The sequence below is a fragment of the Geotrypetes seraphini genome, chromosome 2 (genome assembly GCF_902459505.1).
Source record: "Geotrypetes seraphini chromosome 2, aGeoSer1.1, whole genome shotgun sequence".
Lineage (NCBI taxonomy): Eukaryota > Metazoa > Chordata > Amphibia > Gymnophiona > Dermophiidae > Geotrypetes > Geotrypetes seraphini.
In genome coordinates, this window is record NC_047085.1 from 425,403,452 (window position 1) to 425,425,071 (window position 21,620).

A 21,620-nucleotide genomic window follows, 5' to 3' on the forward strand; every position below is an offset into this window, starting at 1 on the left:
TATGGATTCCCAGTGTTTCATGGAATGAGGAGAAAAAATAAAGGAGTTGTCCCTTAGTATGCTGTAAAATAAAGAGATTGCTTTGCCTTTCGATATAGCCAGTAAAGACCAATGGCGTATAGTGTGAATGGATGACTCAAAGTCAAATCGTAGGGACTGAGAAGATATTGCTTCAGTGAAGGAAAGCCATTGAGAAAATGTGGAAGGTGGTAATAAGTATGTAGAGCAGAGTGTGTTGAAAGGAACAATAGAGGTCTGAGTAGTTATTTGATGAGGAAACCACAGCCCAGCCCGCTGCCATCTTTTCCATGAAAGTGATTTTCCATTGTGTTGGAGTTTGGGGTTGTTCCAAATAGACACAAATGGGCTATCTTTGATTGAAATTTCTGCTATCGCATCTAATAGATGAAGGGCATGCTGCGTCGCACTCAACAGAGAGTATCTTCTCAGGTGTCTAGGGATTGGAATTGTTGCCATACAAGAGACATGTAGTGGTGTACATATAAATCGTTCTATCTCAAACCAAGCTGGAGGGTCCTGGGAACAGGGGTCCGTGATCCAATAAGCTCCATATTTGGCCATTGATGCAATATAATAAAAGTAGAAATCTGGTAAATTTAAACCGCCATTAACTTTGGAGGCTTTCAATTTGGCAAGAGCAATTCGAGGCTTTTTCTTATTCCAAACAAATTCAGAAATTTTTTTATCCAGCCAATGAAAAAATGTTTTCTTACATAAAGATGGGAGCATTGAGAGGATATAGTTTATTTGGGGGGCAAGAGTCATTTTGATGGAAGCAATCCTGCCCCACCAAGATAAATACAGTGGAGACCAACGAGATATTGTGTTCAGGACTATGTTTTTGATTTTAGACAGGTTAAGATCTTGAGCGTGAATTGGATCTTTATGTATCAAGACACCTAGGTATTTCACAGCCCCATACGACCATGGGAAAGAAAATTGAATGAGGTCTGAGGGAGAGATATAGTCATTAAGGGGGAAAATCTCCGATTTTTCCCAATTAACTGAGTATCCAGAAAGCAAGGAGTATTGAGAGACAATGTTAACGAAAGCTGGAAGGGAATTAGTAGGATCTTGGATAAAGAGAAGAACATCATCAGCATATGCCGCTAATTTAATCTGTCTAGAGGAAGTGGAAATGCCTTTAATTGAGGGACATTGACGAATGGCCGAAAGGAGAGGTTCTAGAGCTATGTTGAATAATAAGGGGGAGAGTGGACAGCCTTGGCGAGTGCCCCTGTGAAGTGAAAATTTGTTGGAAAGAGAATTATTAATCAAGATTCGAGCTGTGGGTTGTTTGTACAGGGTTTCAACCCATTTTATAAAGAATGAACCAAAGTTATACCATTTCAGGATTCGGAAAAGAAAGAGCCATTCGACGCGATCGAAAGCCTTTTCAGCATCAACAGCCAGGCCGATTACAGGATCTGAAAGAGTTTTAGCATGGGCATTAACATGATGGAAGAGGCGTAAGTTGTCACCTATGTATCTGTGTTTAATAAATCCTACTTGATCTTTGTGAATGAGAGAGGGGATCACTCTATTGAGTCTCAGAGAAAGAAGTTTTGCCATAATTTTATAATCTAAATTAAGAAGAGAAATGGGTCGGAAATTTTTAACCAAGGTGGGATCTCTGTCAGGTTTAGGAATAACTACAATAGTAGCCTCAGTAAAATTAAATTGTTTATCTGGAGTAGAATGTAAAAATTCATAATAAGTATGAAGATGAGGGGCCAAAAGAGTTCGAAATTGTTTGAAAAACTCATTAGTGAAGCCATCTGGACCCGGTGCTTTATTATTAGGCAGGGATGTAATTGCAGCTTCTATTTCAGATATAGTGATAGGGGAATCAAGTTCCATTTTTACAGAATCTGATAAGGATGGGTGAATCAGTGGAGTAAGAAAGGAGTCTATCTCAGAGTCAGAAGCTGAGTGTTCGGATTTATATAAGGAAGTATAGAATTGTTCAAATTGAGAAGAAATTAGAGACCTAGTCTTAACCATCTGTCCTGACGGGTCTTGAACAGCCGCGATGTGTAAACGTTTAGATTTAGTTTTAAGGTATTTAGCCAAAGGACGGCCCATGAGGTTGTCACCCATGTAATGACCCGAGGACGAAATAAAAATATCCCTCCTGGCTGTGCACGAAACCAAGGTATTATATTTGTATTTAAGATTTTGTATACGTTGATGTATGGACGGGTCATATAAATGTGCAGACATGTGTTGTAATTCTAACATTTTGATAGAAGATTCTAATTCTTTCTCTTTTTGCATGGATTGTTTATTTTTCCAGGAGGCGAGCTTAATTAATTCACCTCTAATGGTAGCTTTGTAGGCCTCCCAAACAATGGAAGGGCAAACTGCAGGGTCATTGGAATTAAATTCAAAGAATTCAGTGGTGAAGGATCTTATTTTTTCCGCTATTTCAGTATCTAAGAGTAAAGTATTGTTCAGTCTCCAAGATGGAGATTCTTTACGAGGCGCAGAGAGAAGTAGATGCAGAGAAATAGCCGCATGGTCCGTAAGAGAGATCGGATGAATAATGGTGTTTGTAAGGTCATGAGTTAGGGAAGAGGATAAAAGAAAGAAGTCTATTCTGGTGTATGTATTGTGTGGTGGTGAAAAGTGAGAGTACTCCCTACCCTTTGGATTAAACAATCGCCAGGGATCAATTAGTGAAAAAGCATCTTTAAGGGCATGTAAGGCTGCGAGGGACCTGGACTTCGAATATCTACAGGATGATGATCTATCAATATATATATCCTGAACTTGATTGAAGTCACCACCTAATATTAGAGGACAAGATCCATATTCCATCAATACCGTCTGAAGCTCATGAAAAAATTCTGGGTGATCTAGAATTGGAGCGTAAATGTCAAGAAAAACAAAATCCACCGAGTGCAACGCAGCATGTACCAAGCACCATCTACCTTCTGTATCTGTTTTAGAGGAGTGAATAACAGGAGAAAGTTTATCATTAAACAATATTGATACCCCATTTTTTTTACGTAGAGTTGCAGGAGAATATAGATGAGTGGAATATCCTTTAAGTTGGAATTGTGGTCTCCTTATCTCAAGAAAAGGTTCAAAGAAGAGCAACCAAGATGATAAAGGGGATGGAATTCCTCTCATATAAGGAAGGACTAAAACAATTAGGGCTCTTCAGCTTAGAAAAGAGACGGCTGAGGGGAGATATGATTGAAGTCTACAAAATCCTTAGTGGAGTAGAACGGGTACACATGGATCGATTTTTCACTTCGTCAAAAATTACAAAGACTAAGGGACACTCGATGAAGTTACAGGGAAATACTTTTAAAACCAATAGGAGGAATTTTTTTTCCCTCAGAGAATAGTTAAGCTCTGGAATGCGTTGCCAGAGGATGTGGTAGGAACGGATAGCATAGTTGGTTTAAAAAAAGGTTTGGACAAGTTCCTGGAGGAAAAGTCCATAGTCTGTTATTGAGAAAGACATGGGGGAAGTCACTGCTTGTCCTGTATTGGTAGAATGGAATATTGCTACACCTTGGGTTTTGGCCAGATACTAGTGACCTGGATTGGGCACCATGAGAATGGACTACTGGGCTTGATGGACCATTGGTCTGACCCAGTAAGGCTATTCTTATGTTCTTATGTAATATTCAAAATAGATACCATTATTAACATGTTCAAAATTTAGCACTTTAGAATAGGGGTAGACAATTCCGGTCCTCGAGAGCCACAGGCAGATTAGGTTTTCAGGATATCCACAATAAATATGAAGATCCATCTCATATATATTTATTGATAGCTTGAAAATCTGACCTGTTCTCATGGACCAGAATTACCTACCCCTGCTCTAGAACAACTTTAAAGGCTTACAAACAGGCCTAGCTGCATGAGCATCTTTATTTCACTTATCAATGTTCTTGCAACTTGACAGACCAGTTCAATTACTACTAAATTCTATAAAATGAGGTACCATGACCAACCTAGCCTTACCCTATCCTTTATTCAGAACAACAACAGCCAATAACCACAAGACGCATTTACTCCAATGGAATACAAGAGTATAAATATATTGTATAAATATCCTTGTTATATGGGATGCTAGGCAGTTGCCTAAACCCACCTGGATGATGTGAAGAGGAGCACATAAAATATTTATCAGGACCAGGGCCAGAACCAACTCTAGAAACAAGCTAGCATCAGATCATCCACTCACTCAGTTTCCAGTTTATTAGGTTTTTATATACCACCTATCAAGGTTTATCTAAGCGGTTTGTACAATCATGTACTCAAACATTTTCCCTATCTGTCCCGGTCGGGCTCACAATCTATCTAACGTAGACCACACCAAATCTGTAAACTCCAAATGTGAACTTTATTTTCTCTCAGTTAATGAAAGAAGCAGTTTCCTTAAACAATTCAAGCTTATACACACAGGATATCCTTTATCTTCTTCTCTCCTCCAAAAATTGTTACACTAGTCAAAGTCAGAATCACTACACAGGGCAGGGGTCCCCAAAGTTCCTCCTTGAGGGCCGAATCCAGTCGGGTTTTCAGGATTTCTCCAATGAATATGCATGAGATCTATGTGCATGCACTGCTTTCAATGCATATTCATTGGGGAAATCCTGAAAACCCGATTGGATTCGGCCCTCAAGGAGGGACTTTGGGGACCCCTGACACCGGGTATGCCAGTGATATTCAGATGGTAAATGCATAGGTCATAAATAGCACAATTCATATCAGGTGTTAAGTGCTGTTCATATAGAAATACCTTTATAAATCCAAAAACTGCAGTAGAAACCTTGTATGCAGTAACTTGTGCAAAACAATTCTATTTTATTTATATTTTATTGCCATTCAACCATAATTCACAAGAATACTCTTATTTCAGAAATACAGAAAGTAATCTCAATACAAAAGAATACAAAGAAAAAGAAAGAAGTGAATCTTCCTTAGACCACAATAATTAGAAGAGGTCCAGGCAATAAAGGAAGAGAAACTTATTACAGGAAATAGTACAAAAATAAGGCTTAACAGCTAATCCCACTATCACAATAATTGTTCATAATAGCTAAACATTACCAGTTACCAACTTCTTCAAGTCTATAAACGCTCTTAACTGCTCCAGTGCATGGAATACATATTTTGCCCCCAAATATTTGATCATACATTTGCACGGATAGGCCAAAAGAAATGAAGCCCCCCGAGTCACTGTTTCAGTTCTCATTGCCAAAGACAATTTTCTTCATTCCTGTGTTTGTCTGATCACATCTGAGAATATCCAAACTCTTCTATCATAGAATAATACTTGAGAATTACACAAGAATATTCTAAATATAGCATTAATGTCTTGCTCAAAAACAAATGATACTAGTAGAGTGACTCTTTCAGAATTTTCAGGTAAGGTTATTTCAAGCAAATCCGTAACATTAACCCTCTCTTATGAAACTGCGATAACAGTTTCTAGCGCGGGGAGCCGCGCTGAATGGCCCACTCTGCTCCCGACGCTCATAGGAACTCAATGAGCGTCGAAAGCAGCGCGGGCCATTCAGCGTGGCTCCCCGTGCTAGGAACTGATATCTCAGTTTCGTAAAAGGAGGCCTAAGAGTTTCTTTTCCACCTATATTCATTTGCTCAACCTCCGGGTTGACTCCTATTTCTTTCTTCACAGGCAAATAATATTTTTGACTTATTAGCAGATTAGTGCAAAACAATTCTTATAAATTCTTCCCTTCTGCCAAAGATGTAGGTTCCCTTAAGAGTCTAATAAGGGCTACCTGGATAGTAGTGCTATACAACATGAGGCTCCTTTTAAACTCCTTCCAAATGAGACTCCACAGGGTGAGAAGGGTCCACATACCTTCTCACTAAAAGAAAAAGCCAGCACCGGGCTTCAGACTTGGGACTTTCCCCAGCCTCTGATTCCTTTCTTCTTTTGCAAATGCCACTAATGTCTAACCTGGGTGGTATAGTCAGGCTGAATCTATAAATCTCTCAGGTGTCTGCTTCAGTCATAGGCAAAGAAGGTGGCTCTCACTCAGCATGTGTGGTGTGGCTGGGCCAGTTTCCAAGTATGAGGGAAAGCCCGGCTCGGACCACAAGCAAGAATTTTGAAACGCCTTTCATATGGTTGTAGGAAGGAAAACCTGGATACCGGATTTCTTAGAAAACAGTATCAAGTTTATTAGTGTCCCAAATAAAAATAGGAAGAAAAATATTCACCATGGGTTTCTTAGACTCTGTTATAGCTCAGTCCAGGTGAGTCATATAGGCTTTAACTGAAGAACGGGATAGCCCATCTTAATCAAAAGGAATATAATTCAAATTCAAAACTTTGCATTAGTCCAGTGCCCTCACGGCCTCGTATCCCCTCTGGGATTTATCAGTCTCTCAAGACTATAGCAACTTATTGTTTTATAGCTGAGCACGGCTCATGCCAGCATTTTCACATATCAGCTCTTTTCATAGTCCCACATTCCAACAAGGTGAACTTGGTTTCTTGCTCTAACCCACCCTGCTCCCCAAGGAACCTTCACAGCCTTGCCTGTCAGGCTGTGCGGGCCACGCCTCCCATTTAGTTTGAGGTCTCCAGGCCCACCCGATGTGACCCTTATCTGCTTTATCTCCTGCTCCTGGGGAGTCTGAACACTGTGCTATTTACTGTAGCAATTTCACTCAATTAGGCAGGGCTGCCCCAGCCCTGCTTCAGTTCAGGTTTAAACGGAGCAGAAACTTTTCCCACAGGACAATACTGGACCCTCACATACTCTTCCAGATCCATGTCCTCACCAAACACACTACCCCCAGGGTCACTGTACATTTCCCACTCACACTCCTGGGAACCCTGGCTTTCCATTTCCACATTCATTCCAGGCTTTATATCCCATCCCCCTCCCTGCAGGTCTGCCAAATCTCCTTGCAGCATTTCCATGGGGGTAAACTTCCAGCCCTTCCCTCTGGGGTTTAATCTGCAGGTCACTGTACCTCCCGGGTGTTGTACTGCCTCTCCTTGGGGACTGGCTTCCTGCAAAACGTCCCTGCTGGGGCTTAGGCAAGGTGTGAAAGCTGGAATCTCTGTGAGTGGTTTGGCTTCCGTAATCAGAGCCAGCTGTGTCCTCCCCTTTCCACTCTAACTGACTTTGGCTTTGAGGCTTCTGTGCTTCCAAACTCCGGGGTCTGACTCCACCCCTTTGCAAATTGGTGTCAGGTTTCTCTCTGACTTGGGGAAAGGAGTGATGGGGAAATTAGTGGTTTTCCGAGCCCTCCCCATCTGGCTCTTGAGCTGTGCTGGGACCTGCCTTTTCTTGCATTCTTTTGGCTGAGCCAGCTGTCCTGGCTCCATGCCAGGTTTTACAGGACCCTGTGCTGCATGTTGGGGAGTTTTAGCAGTAGTTTTCACTGTGACAGGAGCTTCCCTGTCACAGTGGTTAATGGCGGGAGAGATTTCAAACACAAAATTTGGTACAAAAGAGAGAGCTTAAATCCTCTTTGAGGGGTATAACTACTGCCACTAGCACATCCCCTCAGAAAATCCATGAACTACCTTGGGTTACAATTGGCTCTAATTCCAGAAGTTACCAGATACCTTGACATGAGCTCCTGACAATTAAATTGTGCCAACAGGTCAGCAAAGCTCTCAAAATCTCCTTTGAAGATCTCTGCTACCACAGGTGCAGGAAGCTCAAAAGGAGGTCAAAAGTGCAGCTTTATTTACTAGGGCTGCAGATAGCTGAAATAAAAAAAATTACTGCACTAATAATGTGCTTTTGCAAAGCTGTCAGCTAGAAGAACTTCCAGCTATCACTTGAAAGGAACTAATAGCTTTAGGAACAGTTAGGAGAAATATGCATAGCAATTGTAAATACCCTTCTGGATGAGGTTTTGCAAAGGATAGAATCTGATCACGGCTGTCATAAGGTTTCCTCGCTAAATCCTCATCACATTGGGAATTCATAGAGAATAAGAGGAACAAAGGTTACAGCGTCTCTCAGTTTGCCTTAGTTGTCATTTAAACAAAAGTAAACTATGATCAAACCATGGGGGCCATATGTGAGTATGCATAATTAATGTAGTTCAGTATCTTACTGTGAAGTATGCATGTTTAAGTCAAAAGTTGAGAAGATGTTGAAAGGGAGGGAGAAGTGTTTTGCAAATGGGTCAACTATAAAATCTATTTTAAAAAAAAGGAACATTTAAGATTCCCTGTGACCTTGGGAGTGTAAGCCTTGACACTTCCAGTATCGAGAACAAATTGCATAAGACAGTGATTAGTCTATGGGGGTGGAATTGGAAGAAAAGTCTGAACTCTAAGGCTAGGAGAAAAAGAAGAGAACAGGACATTTATTTATTTTAAACTTTTTATACCATCTATATATATAAAATCGGAGGTATGTATGTATGTGCCGCGATCACGCAAAAACGGCTTGACCGATTTGAACGAAACTTGGTATGCAGATCCCTCACTACCTGGGGTGATATGTTCTGGGGGTCTCGCGGCCCACCTGCACACGTGGGCGGAGCTACAAACAGAACATCAGATTTCACTCATTCATGTCAATGGAAAAAATGTAAAAAGCTGCCATTCTCACAGTAATTCAAAAACGGCTTGACCGCTTTGAACGAAACTTGGTATGCCGATCCCTCACTACCTGGGGTGATATGTTCAGGGGGTCTCGCGGCCCACCTGCACACGTGGGCGGAGCTACAAACAGAAAATCAGATTTCACCCATTCATGTCAATGGAAAAAATGTAAAATGCTGCCATTCTCACAGTAATTCCAACTACCTGGGGTGATATGTTCTGGGGGTCTCGCGGCCCACCTGCACACGTGGGCGGAGCTACAAACAGAACATCAGATTTTTACCCATTCATGTCAATGGAAAAAATGTAAAAAGCTGCCATTCTCACAGTAATTCAAAAACGGCTTGACCGATTAGAACGAAACTTAGTATGCTGATCCCTCACTACCTGGGGTGATATGTTCTGGGGGTCTCGCGGCCCACTTGCACATGTGGGCGGAGCTACAAACAGAAAATCAGATTTCACCCATTCATGTCAATGGAAAGGATGTAAAAAGCTGCCATTCTCACAGTAATTCCAACTATAAAACACTTTCTATGACACTATAACCACTAGAGACATCGTTTCTATTCTACCACGGACACCATACATATAGAGTTTGTATGTTCTAACTGTGTTTGTAACTGTTTCCTTCATGCACCCCAGTTCATAATGTTATTACATTACATGAGTACTCACATATGCTGAACTAGGAACACAGGTTCCATTCTGAACCGGGAAAAAACTGCATGGAGTTTCTTTTCAACCTGAGTTTCCACATATTGAGTTGTTTAAATCAATACTGAAACTTTTGGATGCCACTTATTCCAACAGATCTTCCTTTTCAGTTTAAGAGATTGCAAATTCCAGTGAGACTTGCATTCTCTATCACAATCAACAAATCACAGGGACAGACTATTACATACTGTGGAGTGGATTTAAGATCCCCCTGTTTTTCCCATGGACAACTCTATGTTGCTTGCTCAAGGGTGAGTTCACCCAAGAATTTATATGTTCTTGCTCCTGGAGGTGAAACTAAAAATGTTGTTTATAATCAAGTTTTGTGTTAGTTGTATTGTATTCATTTTGTCAAATATTTCACATTATAATTTGAATATTGTACTTTTTATAAAGCTGTTAAAAAATAATTTTATTCACCACTATAAAGTATCTTTATTTGAATCCATTTACAGTGTTATTGCTATAATTAAATACCCGTGCAACGCCGGGGCATCAGCTAGTTTTAAATAAAAACTGTTTACATCAATTAAAACATACATAAAATAAAAATGAACCGTATCATAACATCTACATAATTAAACAATTTCTTCTCTTCAAATGTCAGATTATAATAGCAAATATAATTAAGCAGATTTTTTTCTTCAAATACTGACTAATAAATCACAAAAATGCACAAAAAGCATGTTCCTTGCACAGTAAGTCAGTGGAGTGATAAGTGACTGATGCAGTAAATCCTCATGAAAGCTAAGAAAGTTGGCACTATTCAGAGCACAAAGATTGTCTAAATGCAAGTTTAGGTCACCTAGAATAATAGGATAGGTAGACAACTGTAGATAGTGGTTGCATAATGTTGGATTGAGCAAGTTGGTATGCATGGAGTGTCACAGGAGGAAGAAGTTTACCTGCAGTGTAGTGTTGAGTCTTAAAGACAAAAGTTCTAAGGGTGGGGCAGTGGCGTACCTAGCATATGTGACACCCGGGGCCCATCATTTTTTGACACCCCCATCTATATGAAAAATATATATTTTTAGTAACAATCCACATAACTCACAACAAGAGTGTACCTAGGAAAAGGCAGCATCTTAAACACTGCAGTGAGTACTAGAACACCAACATATACATTATAAAACTAAACAAGCCAGATCCCGCACAATCAATTGATCCTGCAGTCAATGCCAACTGAAAACTATGTCCTTTTCATACACACAGAACAGAGATACACCCTCGCCCAATATGGAATAATCACAAACTAAAAATAGAAATATGTAGACAAAAGTTAAACTGAACTGCCAAGAAACCAGACTCTGCGTACAATGCAACACCACAACACCACAAAAACAGTGACACATGTCCCCTAATACTGTGCAAAATATAAAGACAGTAGATGTAAATTTGAAAAAACTGATACATAACAATCACCACTTTACAAATTAACAAATAAAAATAAAACAAATAATGAGAAATAAGAAAATGCCATTTTATTTGACTAATCCATTTGTCAATTAGCTTTCAGAGGCCAAATCTTTCTTCAGGACAGTACAGTATACTGCTGTTGTGCTATTCTGTCCTGAGGAAAGGGGTGCAGTCCAATAAATTGCCTTATTTCCATTTCCTATTTATAAACTTTTATCAATACAGTTACAATACTACTTGATTCTAAGTAAAGCAACAAAAAAAATCTTTCTACATTTGTCGTTTCTGCTTTAATCATCTTCTCTCTCTTCTTTCTATACAGCGCTTGTCCTCTCTCACTTCCATGCAACATCTGCCCTCTCTTTGCCCCTTCCACCCAGCTTCTGCCTTCTCTCTCTCTACCCCTTCCATCTACTGCCCACACTCTATCTGCCCCTTCCATCTATCGTCCACCCTCTCTCTCTTCCATATGGCATCTTCCCTCTTTCTATGTCCCTTCAATAAACTGTATATCCGGGTCCCTTCTCTCCTTTGCACATGATTCATTTCAGCTTCACCCCCTCTCCATTTTTCTGTCTCTACTCCTCCCCTATGCTTTGGCATCTCTCTCTTTCTCTTCTCCTTTCCTTCCTTCCTTCCCACTCCAAACCATGGTGTGGTATCTCTATCTCCTTCCCTTCCCTCCCCCCATGCCATGGCATCTCTTCCTCCCCCTCCATGGTCTGATATCTCCTTTCCTTTCCATCCCTCCCATGGACTTGGCATCTCTGGTTCCTCTCCCTTGTCTTTCTTCTCCCTTCTTCCCTCTCTCTCCCCAATTGGGTGCAGCAGCAGCAGCATTTTTCTCACCCCCCTTCCCTGTGCAGCAGTAGCATTTCTCCCCCTTCCCTGTGCAGCAGCAGCATTTATCCCCCCCCTTCCCTGTGCAACATTTCTTCCCCTACCCCCCTTCGCTGTGCAGCAGGAACATCTCTTCCCTGCCCAGCATGTCTGGCCAGTTCCCCTGCTCAAAGCAGCAGGCGTCTACACCTCACACAATCCACGGCTGCATTGGAAGCCTTCTCTCTGACATCGTGTCATCAGAGGGAACACTTCTGACACCCACTTCTGACACCGCAGCCACAGATTGCGTGAGAAGTCGATGCCCGCGGTTTTGAGCAGGGGAGCCGGCCAGAAGTGAAACAACCACCTTAGGGAGCACAAGCTGGGACGGACACCACTGTTTACAGAAGGGATGCCCACACTTTTTGGGCTTGCGAGTTAATTTTAAAATGACCAAGTCAAAATGATCTACCAATAATAAAATTAAAAAAAAACACAAAGCACACTGTACGCAGAGAAAATGTTAATTATCATTTATATTCGGGGGGTTTTCAAAGAGGTCAAGGCAGATGACTCTATGCAATGTCATTTCAGTAACAACTATACAAAAATAGACAAATACCCCCACTCTTTTTACTAAACCGCGATAGTGGTTTTTAGTGCAGGGAGCTGTGCTGAATGCCCTGCGCTGCTCTCGACACTCATAGGCTCCCTGCGCTAAAAACCGCTATTGCGGTTTAGTAAAAGGGGGCCATAGTGCAAAATATAGACAGCAGATATAAATTCTCAAAACGGACACATTTTGATCACTAAACTGAAAATAAAATTATTTTTCTTACCTTTTTGTCTGGTGATTTCATAAGTCTGTGGTCCTTCTTCTTTCTCCTCCTGCCCCCCCCCTCTTTCTTTCTCTCTCCCCCTGGCCCACTCTTTATTTCCACCTTTCTTTCTCTCTCCCCCTGGCCCCCTCTTTATTTCTGCCTTTCTTTCTATCTCCCCCTGGCCCCCCTCTTTATTTCTGCCTTTCTTTCTCTCTCCCCCTGGCACCCTCTTTATTTCTGCCTTTCTTTCTCTCTCCCCCTGGCCCCCTCTTTATTTTGCCTTTCTTTCTCTCTCCCCCTAGCCCCCTCTTTATTTCTGCCTTTCTTTCTCTCTCCCCCTGGCACCCTCTTTATTTCTGCCTTTCTTTCTCTCTCCCCCTGGCCCCCTCTTTATTTTGCCTTTCTTTCTCTCTCCCCCTAGCCCCCTCTTTATTTCTGCCTTTCTTTCTCTCTCCCCGGCCCCCTCTTTATTTCTGCCTTTCTTTCTCTCTCCCCCTGGCACCCTCTTTATTTCTGCCTTTCTTTCTCTCTCCCCCGGCCCCCTCTTTATTTCTGCCTTTCTTTCTCTCTCCCCCGGCCCCCTCTTTATTTCTGCCTTTCTTTCTCTCTCCCCCTGGCCCCCCTCTTTATTTTTGCCTTTCTTTCTCTCTCCCCCTAGCCCCCACAAAGCCATCGTGCCGATTTCTCCACTTCCAAGATTCTTTCCTTACCCCCACCCCCAAGCCAGCAGCCGATTTCTCCCTGCTCCTTCCCCGAGCCAGGCCCGACGTGTACAAGCATCGGGCCCACAAGATTTCACTTCCGGCGTCAGTTCTAATGGGGAGGAAGTTGCTGGCCAGCCAGACAGCGATTGGCTGGCCCAGAACTTACCTTTCCGACGTTAGAATTGACGCCGGAGGTGAAGCCTTGTGGGCCCGACGCTTTTTCCCCGCCCACCAGCCCGCCTCACCTTTTGTCTCTATCTACCAGTTGCCGGCCGGCCGGGTTAAGGAATGACTCTGCGGGGGAGCCGGTGCCGGGATGCGGTGGTGAGACGGAGCAGCAGCAGAATAGGGAAAGTGGCCGGCTGTGCACCCCTTGGGGCATGCACCCGGGGCGTGCGTGCACTCGGGGCGGACCTCCCCCCGTCCCCCCCTTAGTACGCCACTGGGGTGGGGCAACTATAGGTTGAGTTTGGCAAAATTTGGAGACTAATGGAATAAATAAGTATAAGGCACCTGTCTTTCTTACCTATTATATTTCTATAAAGATTGGAATAACAAGTTGGAGTGACTTGGATGAGATGAACTTAAATAGTTAATTCCCACACCGAAGTTCCTCAGTATACCACATTTCAAGTATAAAATAGCAAACATGTGTGATGACTGTCCTCATCGGAACTTTTTAAATTCGGTGTTATATCTATTGTTATATGTCTTTTATACTTTTTATATTTTAATAAGTTTTTTTAAAAATTTTTTAGTTTTTCAGTATTAAAGTGCCTGTGTTTTTACTTAAAATTTAATACTTAAGTGAGACTTAGGGCTTATTTTACATTGAGCGCATCCTAAATCTCAAAGAGCTCCTTTGGATTTTTGAATTAAATACAATGTTTTCTCAGGGCTTGAATGAAACTAGTGAATGGATGACGTTTGCTGTATAATTTCTCTGTGGGCAGGCACTTTGAATGAATTACATCCTATCCAGCTTCTGATTGATGGAAGGGCCTCCCACATGGGATAGGTGTTTTTTTTTTTAGTATTGCTCAGAACACTGCGGCCATGTTAGCAGTCCCAGCATGATTTTCTATGGAGTAAGCTAAATGCTAATAGATTGAACATTTCTGGTAAGCTAGTATACAAATTAAATTATTTTGTTATTTGAGACTTAAACGTTAGTGGGGAACTAATGGAATTTGTTTTTTCACAGTTTATGTATCATCCCCGACCCTGAAGAAGAATGAAACGCATCGGTGTGGGAATTAGACAGTAATGGTTCAAAGCTAAGTCTCACTTTATATATATTTATTGGCGTATTAAAATATTAAATTTTAAGTAAAAACACTGGCACTTTAATACTGAAAAACTAAAAAATTAAAAAAAAATTTATTAAAATATAAAAAGTATAAAAGACATATAACAATAGATATAAGACCGAATTTAAAAAGTTCCGATGAGGAACTTTGCTATTTTATAGTTGGAGTGTGGTATACTGAGGAACTTCGATGTAGTTATTTAAGTTTGTAAAATAAGGATGTGCAACTAAGGAATCATCTAGTGGAAGATCTTATTTTTCATTTGTGCTATTTTATGTTTTTGGATGATAAGTCATCATCTAAAATCACTTCTCAGTAAGGCAAAGAAGATCTATAGAATACTGGGAGATAGCATCTTTGATTAAGGAAAAGTGTTTTCCCCTGATGGAGTGAGCATTTACTAGCCTTTTAATGTAAGCTTGTGTTCTGCTAATAGATGGTTGTACAGAGCTGGTGGAGGAAGAAAATATCTCCTGTTTTTCCCTTGAAGATTAGGGGCTTTTTCCAAAATTAGATAGGAGTTGTAGCTGTACTGAATAACATATATTTTTCGGCTAACTACAAATAATGAGAAATATTATTTAGCCAAATACAAATACTGAATACAATAATAGTCACTGAGATTTAACATAACAAATAATAAAATAAGCAACATGAAATCCGAGATCAAGTGTTTATTTCAGTAGGATTTAGTACAGTAGAGCCCTGGATTATTTATATTCAAATTTAAATTACTATTTGGCTGAATACGAATAATGTATTTGGGAAACTATTTGGGGCCAAATTGAATTGAATGTGAATATTTGGTACCAGTACCTTGTGGGGCAGGAACCAGATCAGAGCACCCCCCCCCCCCCTCAGCTGGAGCACTCCTCCTCCTCCAGGTAGTGAGTTTTAGCAGAATCTGAGCCTTCTTCCAGCTTCTGTGGACACAGATCAGAATTTCCTGTTATAGAACGAGCTACAGAAATAATCATGCCTATTAGGGCTGTACAGAACAATGGCATACTAAGGGAAGGGAGCAGTCCGCCTTGGGTGCAGGGAGCTCGGGAGTGCTGGAGAGGTCATGGATTTGTGTTCTGCTAGCGCATGGTCATCAACTCTGCTGGCTTCCACCCCATTCTGATGTCAATTCCTGTTCTGGAGCGGGAAACCAGCAGAGCCAATGGCTGCAAGCAGGTAGCCTGCAATCATGTTACCTAATCCACACACCTTCATACAGTCCTGCTACTGATCTACGAACTTTCCCATTATTTTACTTTGCATATTGTTAGAATTTTTTGTGGTAAAAAACATTGGGGTCCTTTTACTAAAGCTGTGGCATAAGTGGCCTTAGTCTGCTACTTATGCATGTCTTTCCCACGCACTAAGGTCACTTGTGCTATGGTCGGAAAATGGCAGCTATTTCCATTTTCCCAATTAATGGCCACGTGCTAATTTCACCATTGAAGCACGGCCATTACAAAATGAGTCCCTACTGACACCTGTATTTTAGGCAGTAAGGCCCATACGCTAACCCCACGCTAATCAATTAGCACACAACAATGCCTCCCGCACTAACTGATTATTGCTGTAACTAGTCTTATAGCCCGTTACATTAACGAGTGCTAGAATATATGTGTGTGTCTCTCTTTATTTCTTTTTTTCTCTCTCTCTCTCTCCTTAGCCGCTTTCTTTCTTTCTGTTTTTCTTTTTCCTTGGCTGTCCATCACCACCCCTTGCCTGCTCCCCCTGTCCATTCTCCCTTCCTTTTACCTCCCCTGTGTCCACCACCACCACTTCACAGCTCTCCTTATGCAGCAGCAGCCCTTCTCCCTTTGTTTTACCTCCCCCCTGTCCAGCAGCACCTTCCTTTGCCCCCTGTCCAACATTAGGCCTCCGTTCCTTTTTCTTCACCCACCCCCTGTTCATCAGCACCTCTTTCCTTCTCCCCCTGTCCAGCAGTAGGCGTCCCTTCCTTTTTCTCCCCCCTCCTCCTTCTTATCCCTATGATACAGTTACCTTGCTCTGCCCCTGATCAGAGGTTCCCGACAGCCGCCCAGTTGCACCCATTGGAAAAGTTCCCTCTGCGGCATCCCGCACCCCTCCTGACGCGACTCCCGCTGTCTTTCTTTCTGTCTGTCTCTGTCCCTGGCCCCCTTTGTCTGTTTGTCTTTCTGTATATCTCCCTGCACCTGTGTCTGTTCCCTGTGCACCTGTCCCTGTGTCTTTCTGTCTCCCTTCCTCCCTCTGTCTGTCTGTCCAAAGCAGCATTCCCTCCCCCTTCCATTTCTCTCCCCCCACACCAGTTCCCTGTGCAGCAGCATTATTGTTTCCTCTACCCCCCTTTCCCTTCCCACAGTCGCGACTACAAATGCGGGCCCGAGTCCTTTGCAGCCCCCCCCTTCCCTTCCCTTCCCGCGGCTCTGACTACACATGGCGATTCAAGCAGCGTGTCCAGCAGTCTTCACACGCTGCTTCGGGTCCTTCTACTGGCCTGATTTACTCTGGCACGTCCGGAGCAAATCAGGGCAGTAGAAGGGCCTGAAGCAGCGTGTGAAGACTGCTGGACACGCTGCTTAAATCGCCAGTCGGGGCCGCGGTAAGGGAAGGGGGGGGCGGCAAAGGACTCGGGTGCCAGGCAGCGGAAATCTTCTTCTACCTTGCCTCTCCTCCACCGTCGGGAGTCAGTGCCAGGAGCTTTAACGGCTGGTGGTTCCGCGTTGGCCTCTTTGAAAACTGTCACGCCGCTGGAGCCGGGAGGTGAAGGAGAGGGCAGGGGGTGAGTCGCGCATGCGCACTTCCTAGCTACAGCTCACGGAAAACGGATGCACGCTTAGGAAGTGCACATGCGCGGCTTACTGTTTTATTATATTAGATATCCACTCTCCATCCCCATACACACACCCTTAGAGAAAATTCAGAAAAATATTTCTAGTGTGCAGTGCATGTGCACAGACAGGTAAATTTACCATGGGACAGCAGCACATATCCCACGGTAAGCCTGTTTAATGTTCGATATGAGTGTGCTAGCACTTATTGCAATTTAGTAAAAGGACCCCATTGTTAATGTAGACTAATGAGCATTAATGGCAATCAACATGTTCATTGCATCTTGTATATACTTGTATATACTCGAATATGTTGAAATGTTTGGGCCAAAAAAAGGCAAAATATGAGGGGTCTCAGCTTATATTAGGGTCAGAGGCCAACTGCCCTCCTCCCATATCTGTTGCAAGGCTCCGCCGGACCTGCTTTAAGACCTGGTAGTCCAGCGGTGGGCCAAGACAGTACTCCCTCCCATCTCCTGTCCCAGCCGACTCTAAAAACTTTCACTTCCCTCCTGCCTTCCCCAAGTACCTTTCAATTTCCTGATGATCCAGCGGTGGGCTGGGACAAGAGGGATCCTTCCTGTCTCCTGGCCTGGCTGACTGAAACAACTTTTACCTCCCTCCCGCCTCCCCCGCGTACCTTTAAAATCCCCGGTGGTCCAGCGGTCTTTCTACATGCCTGTGTCGTGGAGAGCTGCTAGTGAATGGCTGGGAAGGGACTGAGTGCAGAGCCACGCATGACAGGGCAGGAAGGGAGGGGGGACAGGGTGCAGAGCCTGGCAGAGAGTGAGTGAAAGAGGGGAACTGGGTGCAGAGCCTGGAAGGGCAGGGTACTTGAATATTAACTTCCCCCCCTCCCCCCACATATATATTTAAGTCAAACTTTTTTCCTCCTTTTTGAGGGCAAAAAGGTTACCTCGATTTATATTTCACTCAGCTTATATTCAAATATATATGGTAAACAGATCCCACCGTAGGTTATTTAATTTTTGTATTTTGTTATCCACATGAAATTCTATTTATTTGCTGTACATTGTTGCAAGCAGTTGTATCCAATTTGCTCCAGATTTGATCTTCAAATAGCCCTAGACAGGCCTCCAAATGAAATGGTAAATCAACCTCTTTGTTCTAGACAGATAAGGCCCTGGTGCTATATGGGGCAATTTTCCACATATGCATGTAGATAGATATCACCCCTTTAATTTTATACTAAGAATAGAAATATGTAATGTTGTGTAAAAGTTTTGCATTTTTGACATCTGTGTGACAGGACATGGTGACTTCAAAAATACTGTACACAGTTCAGTTTCATTGCTGAAGTGGTGGGTCTGATTTTATTCTTTTAATATTCTGCCTAAATTCTGAGGCAAGTCATAAGAAGACATACAAACTAATAAAAGTGTCCAGCAAAAGTTAACAGCTGAACTAAATCCAATAACATAAAATAATGAAAAGCCTGCAGACAAAATATCAAGCCCTGAATCAAAAGTCATGTTTGTAACAGACCAGTGAAATTTAGCTCTAATCCTTATTCCCCCATATTTTCACAATGAACTTGCAAAGTTGAAATAAATGACTTTTTAATAACATTTTAAACCTTATCGTATCCATCTCTATTCTAAAGATGGTTCTTTCAGTCTCACAGTAAAAAGACATTCGCTCTTGTTTCCTCAAAATGTTATTTGTTTTACTAATGGTATAGAAAGGTATCATTTTACTGCAAAGATATCTTTGCCCTATAAATTTTTAGCACAGTGATAAGATAATATAGAGCAGGGGTGCCCAAATGGTCGATCGCAATCGACCAGTAGATTGCAAAGGCAACGCAAGTCGATCGCATTGTCTTTGCGCTCTTTTTCTCCCTGCTGCTTCCCCGACTCACAAGACTTCCCTTTCAAAACAGCGCTCCATCTAACCACTGCATCTCGGCACCGGCTCCCCCGTAGAGTTACTCCAGTGAGGCGATCTTCAAACCCCAGGGCGAACTTAACCCGGCCGGCAACATGACTTCAATCCATCGCGCGGGCTCACTGGTGGGCGAGCGAGCTGTCTCCTCTCATTGGTTGTGCTTTGACGGCCCGCTGCATGGTAGGCAAAAGGTGAGGCAGGCTGGTGGGTGGGGAAAAAGAGCAGGGCCCAGAAGACTTCACCTATGGCGTCAATTCTAACGTTGGAGAGGAAGTTCTGCGCCAGCCAATCGCTGCTTGGCTGGCCTGGAACTTCTTCCCCGATGTTAGAATTGACACCGGAGGTGAAGTCTTGTGGGCCCGGTGTTTGTACACGCCAGGCCTGGCTCGGGGAAGGAGCAGGGAGAAATCAGCGTGCTGGCTTGGGGGTGGGGGTAGGGAAAGAATCAGTGAAGTGGAGAAATCGGCACAATGTCTTGGGGGTGGCAGGGGGAGAGAGAAAGAAAGACAGGCAGGCAGGGGGAGAGAGACAGAAAGGCAGAAATAAAGAGGGGAGCCAGGGGGAGAAAGAAAGAAAGGTAGAAGAAAAGAGGGGGCCAGGGGGATAGAAAAAGAAAGGGGGGGCAGGGGGAGACATAAAGGCAGAAAGAAAGAAATATTGGCTTTACAGAAGAAGGAAGTGCAACCAGAGACTCATGAAATCACCAGACAAAAAGGTAGGAAAAATAATTTTATTTTCAATTTAGTGATCAAAATGTGCCCATTTTAAGAATTTATATCTGCTGTCTATATTTTGCACTATGGCCCCCTTTTTACTAAATCACAATAGCTGGTTTTAGCACAGGGAGCCTATGAGTGTCGAGAGCAGTGCGGGGCATTCAGCTCAGCTCCCTGCACTAAAAACCACTATCACAGTTTCGTAAAAAGGGAGGGGGTATATTTGTCTATTTTTGAACAGTTGTTACTGAGGTAACATTGCATAGAGTCATCGGCCTTGACCTCTTTGAAAACCCTCACCAAATATAAATGATAATTAACATTTTCTCTGCATACAATGTGATTTGTGTTTTTTTATAATTTTATTATTGGTAGATCATTTTGACTTGGTCATTTTAAAAGTAGCTCACAAGCCCCAAAATTGTGGGCACCCCTGATGTAGAGCATTTGACATTAGGGCTCTATGAATCATCATGACTATTTTAAATTTTATTCTGTACTTAACTGGGAGCCAATGAAACATATTGAGATGTGATATATAAAAATTGAGAGAAACTCATGATCAGTCACACAGCAGCAATCCGTGAATCTGCAACGATTTAATTCTTCATGATAGCAAACCCATATATAAAGGATTACAATAGCCCAGTTTTAAGAAAATTAAACTTTGCAAAATGTTCCTAGTAACAGCAATAGTGAGCCTTAACCTAGTGGTTAGAGCAGATGTCTCAGCACCCTAAGGTTATGAGTTCAATTCTCACTGCAGTTCCTTGTGACTCTGAGCAAGTTACTTAACACTTCATTGCCTCGGGTATAAAATAAGTACATGTCTAAAATATTTAAACAGATTTGATTGAAACCACACAGGAAAAGCAGTATATTAAGTCCAATCCCCTTTCTCCCTGCCTTCTTAGCTACTGCCAATGAGAGAAGATGGTAGGCCAGGAGGCAATTTTTCCTTCCTTCTACATTACAATTCTACATTCCATTCTACTCTGTGTGGCTGCATTGCTTACACCTCCCTTAGGACAATGCTATGTAATTACTTCTGGAGTCAGCAATGGTAGAGAAACTTGTTTTCTTAAGTCTTGGCCAGACATAAAAATAAATTGATACTTTCTTGTTCTTCAATGGGATGTTATAGATATAGTTCTGCTTCAGGGCTCTGAAGAACTAAGTAATTTTTCCCGAAGACAAAAAAATGGGAAAAGCCCTTTGGTACACAGGGCCCTCAGTTTGCCACCGATTGACTTTATGGAATAAAATTCCATTTCTCAGCTTTTATAGCCTTGGCACTGGTCCATTTTTTTGTATAACAAAAATATCCAAAAAATCAAGAAAAGGATGCCCAAAATAAATCACAAAAAATTGCACCCTCCAAAATACAGGACCAAAAAGTCACCTTTCTTTACAAAAAGGGAGAAAAGACCTCAGTGTCTAATAGGGGCTCTTTAAGCTTCCCATATAGACAGGCTAGTTTTAAACAGAATTTAATCCTAGCAGACACATCCTTGGTCAGAAAAACTCCCAATTAGTAAGTGAACCTCTATTCTAATTTTCTAATAGTTTTATATATTTTCTTATAGTTTTATATATTTTTTTAAACTTTTCTTCAAACAACAATTGTCAAAAATAGAAGTCACTTATCTGAGCACTTCGATATTCAGGTGTAGTCCTGGAGTAAAGCAAGCAGGAAAAACTGCTCTATGGAAAAAAGCTATCAGTCAAAACATTCTTCCAAAATATCCAACAGGGGCCCCTGTTTCGCAACAAAATGCTTCATGATAAATGTGGACATTGCTC